Source organism: Diadema setosum, chromosome 10 (assembly GCF_964275005.1).
Source record: "Diadema setosum chromosome 10, eeDiaSeto1, whole genome shotgun sequence".
Lineage (NCBI taxonomy): Eukaryota > Metazoa > Echinodermata > Echinoidea > Diadematoida > Diadematidae > Diadema > Diadema setosum.
Genome location: NC_092694.1, coordinates 34,530,948 through 34,539,814, shown reverse-complemented (window position 1 = coordinate 34,539,814; position 8,867 = coordinate 34,530,948). Strand labels below are relative to the sequence as shown.

Sequence of the window (8,867 nt, the reverse complement as noted above, 5' to 3'; positions counted from 1 at the left end):
TCCTTTGCATGAATAGTATTATGTCTCCGTGTAATTTTTTACTCAGCAGAGTCTACTGTACATTTCACATATTATTCTGCAAATCTCTTTTGCTAAGAATGTTTGAATAATGAGGGATGCCGTTGTCACGATAGTAGTCCATGCTTTTGTTGTGCTCACTGAACTTTGTCTTTTGTGATGGGTATATTCAAGTGATATATGGTAATTTGGAACCCTGATATTACACTGTAATTGAACCTCACAGTCAAATCTATTTTCAGGAAGAGCCCTGGCAAAATTTGATGAAGACCCTTTCTCAAGAAAGTCTTCATTTCTTTTTTCTTTTCTTACAAAAAAGGTATAAAAAAGCTGGTCAAAGACATATTAGGAATAATGAGCATATTGTGCTCAGAAACAAAGAGGATATTATTGAAATCCTTTGCATGCCATGGAAAACAATAGCCATCCCGCCAATCCTGAATCTAGGGTTCTGCTAATCCACTTAACTGCTTGCCTGGGGGATGATAAACTCACTATGGGGCAACTGATCCTTATACATATTTCTGTGGGCCCCTTGTGAGGAAAGCAGGAGAGAGATAGTTTGCGATGCCCCGTCCATGGACAGGTTAGTTATATACTTTGCATATTAGCTGTTTGTTGATGTGCTTGAATTTGTCTTGATGCATACCCTGTACCCAACACACACTCCTTTTGTTTGGAATACACTGTACCTAAATGTACATAAACCACAACTCAAAACATGTTTTGCATGTTCATGGCACATTTAAATTTTGATGCCTCCACCACAAAGCATCACCAGAGGCTTTATGCTTTTCTTGTTGTTTGTCTGTCTGTCGGTCCTGCCTGTAATAATTTTGTGGACAATCTACAAGTAAGTTATGAACTGTTGTAAGGTATTGAGAGAACGAAACTGAGCCTTGTGAGTGCACATGCTCAAGACCAAAGATGAAAGGTCAAGGTCAAATTCTAAAATATCCCATATTCTTCTGCATCTCTGCAATGCCAGAAGTGTTATTTAACTGAGGTGTATTCCATAAAGACTCTCACAGTCACAGAGATAGTTTTGGGTCATGGGGTCAAAGGTCAACTATAAATGATATCATGTCATGTTTTATTCCATATCTCAGAAATGGCTCAAGGGAGCTTCAAGAAACTTAGTGAATACTCATGTATTGCCTGGCAATGATTCTCTTAAGCTGTGGATCATGAGGTCAAACATGAAGGGTCAAAGGTCAGATTAGATTGCTAAAATCATATTGCATGACATTAGTTGGACCTAGCGTTGTTGTTAAAGTGCCATCATGGTATTAGCTTCAGTGATGTTCCGAATTTATTATCATGCATCCCACAGCCTATGTTGTGCCTAGTGTTGGATCAAGCCTGTCGCATGTCAATACCGGTGTTTGTGTTCATTGTTTGTGCATTTATAGGTTAAAATAGTTTTAGTGCAATTTTAAATTATCACATCACAAGTAGGAACATTCTGTCTTCTGCTTTCATGCAAAATTAAGTTGAATATGTGAAATTTGAAATTAAAATTACAGGGTCATGTCGGTCCCAGGAAATGTAGATCGTAGATGGTATTGCCAAATTTAATGGTATTGCCAAATTTAATGGCATGCATTGATGTTTACGAATACATATAAATCTCTTGGTTGTTATCTTTACCGACAGTAATTATTGAAATATTGTATTTGTTGAAATGGCAAACAGAGCAGAAAAAGTCTTTTTGTCTTTTCGGAGATCAGAAATATTCATGGAATTTCAGTCATTCCCTCCGTATTTGTCTATCCTGGAAGCTTGTATCCAGTGTTTGTTGTGGTCATGCATGTGATGGAATCACACACACACACACACACACACACACCCCTTCTGTTTCAACTATCCTGTGAATTGCAACTGATTGACAAATTGCCCTACATCAACGTAAATAAGCACTGAATTGATCGGTGTTTTTAGTAGTAGCCATGATAAAAAAATCATGGGCATACATACTCGAACAGGATTTGAGCCTACGACCTCCTGATCTCCGGACAGGCGTCATCTCCACTAGACCACTGAGCTTCCGCCCGACAGCAAGTGTTGGTTCTAATCCTTATAGCGTGCAGCGGGTACTGCGTAATTATTCAAATTCATGAAATTCTTGAATTTGAATTTGAAGAATTTCATGAAGTTAGACAAGTACCCACTCCCGAGAATTGAGCTGAACTCTTGGGACAAATCCAGCTTCGAGAACTTTTATCCCCCTGCAAGTGAAGCGAACGGGTCCTCAATTCTTGAATTTGAATTTGAAGAATTTCATGAATTTGAAATGAAGTTGCAATGAAAACATCTCGATGGAAGAATATCCTGTGAATGTTACGTTGGTATTAACAAAATTTTTGATGATAGACCAATAAGATTTTAATCGGTATCTTTTTCTTAGTGTCTCTTGACAAACATAATGTTGTAAGCCCGCTGGTGATCTTTTTTTCTCACTCACTCTCACTGTCTATTTTCTTTTCCGAGACATGTTGCTCGTAGTTAGGCTTGTATAAAAATGCAGCATTTACATCCGGTAGAGCTTTTGTTTGAAAAGAAGGCAAGCTGGCAGTGTACAAATGCAACAAACCCCCTTTCCAATTTAGTTCACTTCTTTCTTTCTTTCTGTCTCTCTATCTCTCTGTCTCTCTTGTGCATCAGTGCCACACTTTTATTGACACAAACGGTAGATGGACGTAAACTTGTGTAAATTTATTGTAAGTGATCTGATCATGTTGAATATTTGCTGGTTATTTACTGAGATATACTCTGTAAACCATAAGGTATTTTTCTTTTACGTTTGTCTCATTTATATTTTCCTCTTCTTATTCATGTGGATGGATGGGATTTGAGTACCTACGCCTGTACTTTCCATACAATGACTGTTTTTCAAGCTAACAATTGGCACTCTTAAGTGTTAAAGTACAGTATCTTGGTTAAGCGCTTTGAACACCGCTGCCTCAAAATGCTGCTGGCTAGCATGCAAACGTGCAGCCAATTGTACAGTGGCAGACTATGACAGCTTTTAAAGCAGATGCAATGAAAGGGTTTATTGCTACTTGGTCTACTATCAGATGGTCTACTTCCCAGTTCGTCTGGTTGGTCTAATGTCCAGTTTGGTCTAATGACCAGATGATCAACAATTGTAATTTAAATTTCGACTACTTGGATTTTTCCCACTTTGTCTGATAAACTGTGGGTATTAGATGAAATGGGCATACAGTGTAATGTAGCCCATCTGGAAGTTGACCAACTTGTAATGAGGCTAAATGGCAATTGGACTAAATGGTCATTAGACAAACTTGTAGGCGAAATGGGATTAGACCATAAGGGTTGAGACTAAATGGCTATTAGACAAAGTGGGAGTAGACCAAGTGATAGATCACCCTATGAAAGGGGCATGGTCTTAAAGGTATGAGTCCTGCAGAGAGTGCGATTATTTAATTACATTGGTGAATTCTAGTTACGAGTTCACTGTAGTGTCTGTATGTATGCATGTGTAGTAAAGTACAAAGGATGGGGTGTGAAGAAGAGTAATCAATGGGATATGGTATTGGTCTCCATGTGTGCTTTGCATTTATTTATGCATAGATATCCAGTAGTAGCATTGTTTAAAGAGTAAACTCAAAAGATAGAAATGTTTAGTGTTTCTTTCTTGCAATGCTCAAAGCACATTAATGCACATATCTCTTTCTTTTTCTTGGGGGGGGGGGGATGAAGGTGAGGGTACGAAACACCAAAATTGCAAGAGATTAATGACATGTAAATAAATGTACACATTTATAATTGACAAATTGTAAGCATTCACATAAATGCTAGAATTCAACATTTCAAAGAGATGCCAGTTGTAAAGTGTCATGTAATGTACTTTTCCACAAATAGATTCTGCTTCTTGGTCAATGTAATGCAATTTAATGATTACACTTTTCACCATTTTGCTTGAATCTCCTCTTGTGAATCCCATACATCTATTCTCAGTTTCATCATTATCATAGGATTTGAATGTCTATTTGTATTTTTTTTTCTCTGTGTCTGCCGTTTTACATTTTGCTCAGAAACCCTAATATTTTGTGACTTTCCTTGTCTCTTTGTGATACTTTCCCAATTTATTTTGTATCCTAAGAGTTTGATTTTCAGATGCATGTGCTTCTACATGTACATTGTAAAAGTAAAGTTAACATTCATCAAAGTCATATTCATTTGTGGAAGCACATTGTGAGCAATCAACTTTCAAAGTGCTCCTCAACTGCACAATCAATCTTTACCCCATTGTTTTTGTTGCCTTTTTGTTTTTTAGTCTCAGCCATAGATATGATGACCTTTCTGAATATTATTGCTTGTTCTCATCTTGTAAATATACTGTACATGGAAGAAAGTCATTGTGGCCATCAAGCTTCTTTTTGTTGCATCTGGAGATCCTGTTCAGTATCTTTTATTTTAATATACATATATATATATATATATATATATATCCCTGCCATGAAGTGTCGCCAGAGGCATTATGTTTTCAGGTTGTCCGTCTGTCCATTTGTCCTTGCGTCTGTAATTTGTTTGTGGACAGCATAACTGAAAAACAATTTGAAGTATCCTAGTAAAACTTGGCATGTATACGTATGAGTGGACGAAGTTGTACCTATCAACTTTTTGGTGCACATGCTCAAGTTCAAGGTCTCGTGCTCAAAGTTTCACTATTTCCCCCATATCTATGCAATGCTGGAAGGTATTTCCTTGAAACTTAGTGCATACATGTATTACCTGACAGAAATTATCTAGAGAAAGTTTGGGACCATGACGTCAAAGGTCAAAGGTCAAGTGAAAATTCTCAAAGTTCACTTTTTTCTCTATATTTATGAAATGGTTCAAACTTTCTTTGTGGAATGTAGTACATGTTTATGCATGTACTACCTGACAGTGATTCTCTTGGGAATTTGGGGGTTATTGGGTGAAAGGTCATTAAACGTCAACTCCTCAAAATTTAACTCTTCCCTTATATCTATGCAATGCCTGTAGGATTTTTCTTGAAACTTTGTGTATAAATCTGTATTGCCCAATAGAGATTCTCTTGAAAAGTTCTTTTCTTTTTGCCAAAAGGTCAAAGGTCAAGTGAAAATGCTAAGTTTCACTTCTTCCTCCATATCTCGGAAGTGGCTCAAGGTATCATCTTGTAACTTGATAAATATTGATGGATGTTCTGCCAGACATAGATTCTCATGGGAGAATATGGTCAAAGGTCAAGGGTCAAGGCCTGGTTGAAATGCTAATATTTCACTGAAATTACACTTTTTCTCCATCTATACCTTGGATATTGCTCACTTCATTTGTAAACTTATAAAAGGGTCAGAAGTCAGGTGAAAATCCCCAAATCCCAAAATATAATGTACCTGATCTTTTACACATTAGTCATTCATTATGCTTCCAGCACGAAGTGTCGCCGGAAGCATTATGTTTTTGGGTTGTCCGTCCGTCCTTCCCGTCCTTCCGCCCGTAATCAATTTTGTTGACAGCATATTAAACTAAAAAAGTGTTTGGGATATCCTAATGAAACTTGGTTTGTACAGCTGTATACTGTATGCAGGGCTCGACACTAACGGTGGTCCGGTGGCTCGGGGCTACCAAAAATTCAGAAACGAAGAATTTGGTGGCCTGATCGGCCACCAAAAAAGGTCGGATGTTTGCCTTTGGGCCACCAAAAATAAAAGTTAGTTTGGATCGAGCCCTGCTGTATGTATGAGTGGGCGAAGTTTTGCCTATCTTCTTTTGGGTGTACATGTTAGAGGTCAAAGGTCAAAAGGTCAAGATCAATTGCTCAAGTTTTCATTATTTCCCCATATCTATGCAATTCCTGAAGGTATTTTCTTGAAACTTAGTGTGTACATGTACCACCAAATAAAGATTCCCCAGAGAGAGTTTTTGGGTCATGAGGTCAAAGGTCAGGTGGAAATGTTAAAATTTCACTTTCTTCTCCATATCTTGCGAATGTTTCAAGGTATCTTCATGGAACCTGGTACATATGCGTGTACTGTCTGGCCGTGATCATCTAGGGAATTTAGGGGTCATGGGTCAAAGGTCAGGGTTCAAAGGTCAAGGTCAACTCCTCAAAATTTCACTATTTCCCTCATATTTCTGCAATGCCTGCAGGATTTTTCTTGAAATTAAATGTACACATGTATTACCCAACACAGATTCTCTGGGACGTCTCTTGCCAAAAGGTCAAAGGTCAAAAGGTCAAATCTCAAGTGGAAAAGCTAAATTCCACTTCCATGTTTCGAAAGTGAATCAAGGTATCTTCATGAATCTTGGCACATATTTATGCATGTTCTAACTGACAGTGATTCTCTTAGGAATTTTAGGGTTATAGGGTCAGTGGTTAAGGGTCAAAGGCGAGGCTAAAATGCCGAAATTTTACTTTTTAATACTAAAATTACTTTTACTCCATACCTTGAAAATCATTCAATGCATAAACTTATCAAAGGGTCAGAAGTCAAGTAAAATTTATCAAATCCCCAAATACATGTACCTTCACTCTTAGGCAATATAGCAACCCTAGTTCAAGGAAAGTGAGCATTCAAAACATTTTTGACAAACCTGTCATTAATATTTTGCCAATTATGTGAAACTCATCACACATTGTCAAAACATTGTACTACATACCTATTAGGAGAACCTTGTATTATGGCGGAGGCATACCAGTCGCCAAAGCGACATTTCTAGTTCAATTCAATCTACATTGTAGTGCAAGGAAAGTGACGTTCAAGTTTCAACACATTTTTTACATGAGACATGCCATTTTAATATTTTGCCAATTACATGTATCTGAGACTGTCATCACACATTGTCAAGATGTACTATACATAGACTTATGTATTGGGAGAGCCATGCATTATGGCGCAGGCTTACCAGTCGCCATAGCGACAATTCTAGTTTTGTTTTTTGGTTTTTTTTTTTATTCTACAGCACAATACTTATTTTGAGTACCGGGTAGTCAAATGTATAGATTAATTCTTTCAGATTGAATAAGTAACAAGTCACTTTGTATTCGGCTTGACTTCTATGACCTACATTTTAATCAAATGACCAAAAATATGGGAAAAAAATCATACAGAAATGAAAGTTTGATACAAATAATTTGAGAGTTTTTCATGTTTTGCTGGATTTTTTCAGTAATTTCGGTCACAATATTGCTTATGCAAATTAGCCCTACATGACATTTTGGTCGATGGGAATGAGAACATGTCTGCCAGTGGAAGAATGGGTCGGGGGGGGGGGGGTGGTTGAGCAGGGGTAGAATACTTTGTGATACCGGCCCTCTGACATGTTGGTACCAGTTCAGAAAAGATGACGAAGTAGGGTGGTAATGCATTTCAGTCCAACATAGTGTTATTTATTCAAACAAAACATTTTCGACGCGCACAGGTCTTCTTCAGGGTCGACATGAACAATTTATGAAAATATAAACAAGATGACTCTATTCTCTTCATACATAAGTAGTAGTCATAGGAATGACTACCACGTATGACTACCACTTATGTGTATAGAGAATAGAGTGATCTTGTTTATTTTCATAATTATTTTCATAATATAAATTGTTCATGTCGCCTGTATGCGTCGAAAATTTGGAAAATTTGGTTTGAATAAATAACACTCTTGGACTGAAATGCATTACCACCCTATTTCGTCATCTTTTCTTATATTTACATCACGCTGCCACCACTCTTGTTACAAGGGCGTATTTTATTGCATGCTAGACACTACGTCACTGTACTGTTTTCCACCAAACTTACCACGTCTATACACTTTGTGAAAAGACAATAAAGGTTAGAATGAGTATGGCGCAATCGATGCACACACTTTTACGTGTAGCTCATGCGTGGAAAGAGAAATACGTTCAGATCGTTCAACCACCATTTTACTTTGCTGTTACTCTTCTGGATTCATTGGGAGGGATATAAAACAAATATACCAGGCTATTGTTCGAGGTTCCGCTCGAACTACAATACTTGTACTTGTACGTGCCGTCGGCAACTTCAATAACATTATTTTCTTCCGGGCTTCATGCGCCCCTCAGAAAATAGTACTATTGAAGTCGCCTCACTCATATAGTTTCAACAGAACCTCTCAGGCTTGGTGTAGTTATATTATACACTGTATCTGTATAGAGTTTAATGATGTGGATATTGATGTCCCACAGCTACAATATGTTCAATTATTATCCATACAGAGGATTTTTAGAGCCCAAATACAAGTGTTATTTTGTCGACGCACCTCATAACCTCCGACCCACTTAGAAAGTTTTTTGAACTCGACCAATATCTTTTGCCGAGGCGACCAATATTTAAAATATTGGACGGCGAGAGGGGGATTCCCCAAAGTTTCTATAAACTGCACCGTGATTGGATGAGATATACGAGATGACCCGAAATATGAAGTAAAAAATAACGTCTGTGATTGGTCAATCACGAATTAAATAAAATATCGGGGTTTTTTTTTCTAAAACTCTGTGTTTATACAAAGAAATTTTATATATTAATTAATTAATTCGACGTTGATCTAAGTTTTCTTTGGAATGTACTTCAAAATACATAGATCACTGTTTTATCTGGGAATGAAGTGGATTAACTTGCACTGAAGAATGTACCAACCCCATATCAGGATCAAGTACAGTAGGAGACCATACAGCACTCAGAGACAGAAAGGGTAAGTGAAAATACTTTGCTAAAATCCTCTGTAGGATAGTAATGATAGTATTGGATGTCCTATTTTCGGTCAATACAAGGAAATATTGGACTCGCTAAGCAAAATATTGGACTCGTCTTCGACCCGTCCAATATTTGTGCATAGCTCGTCCA

At 37.4% G+C, this 8,867-nt stretch overlaps 1 protein-coding gene across 1 annotated transcript in view; it reads right to left on the bottom strand.

Moving 5' to 3' along the window:
• Positions 1–8,867, bottom strand: part of LOC140234513 (small ribosomal subunit protein eS12-like) — a 124,642-nt gene that overhangs the window by 98,352 nt on the left and 17,423 nt on the right. The window lies entirely within an intron of this gene.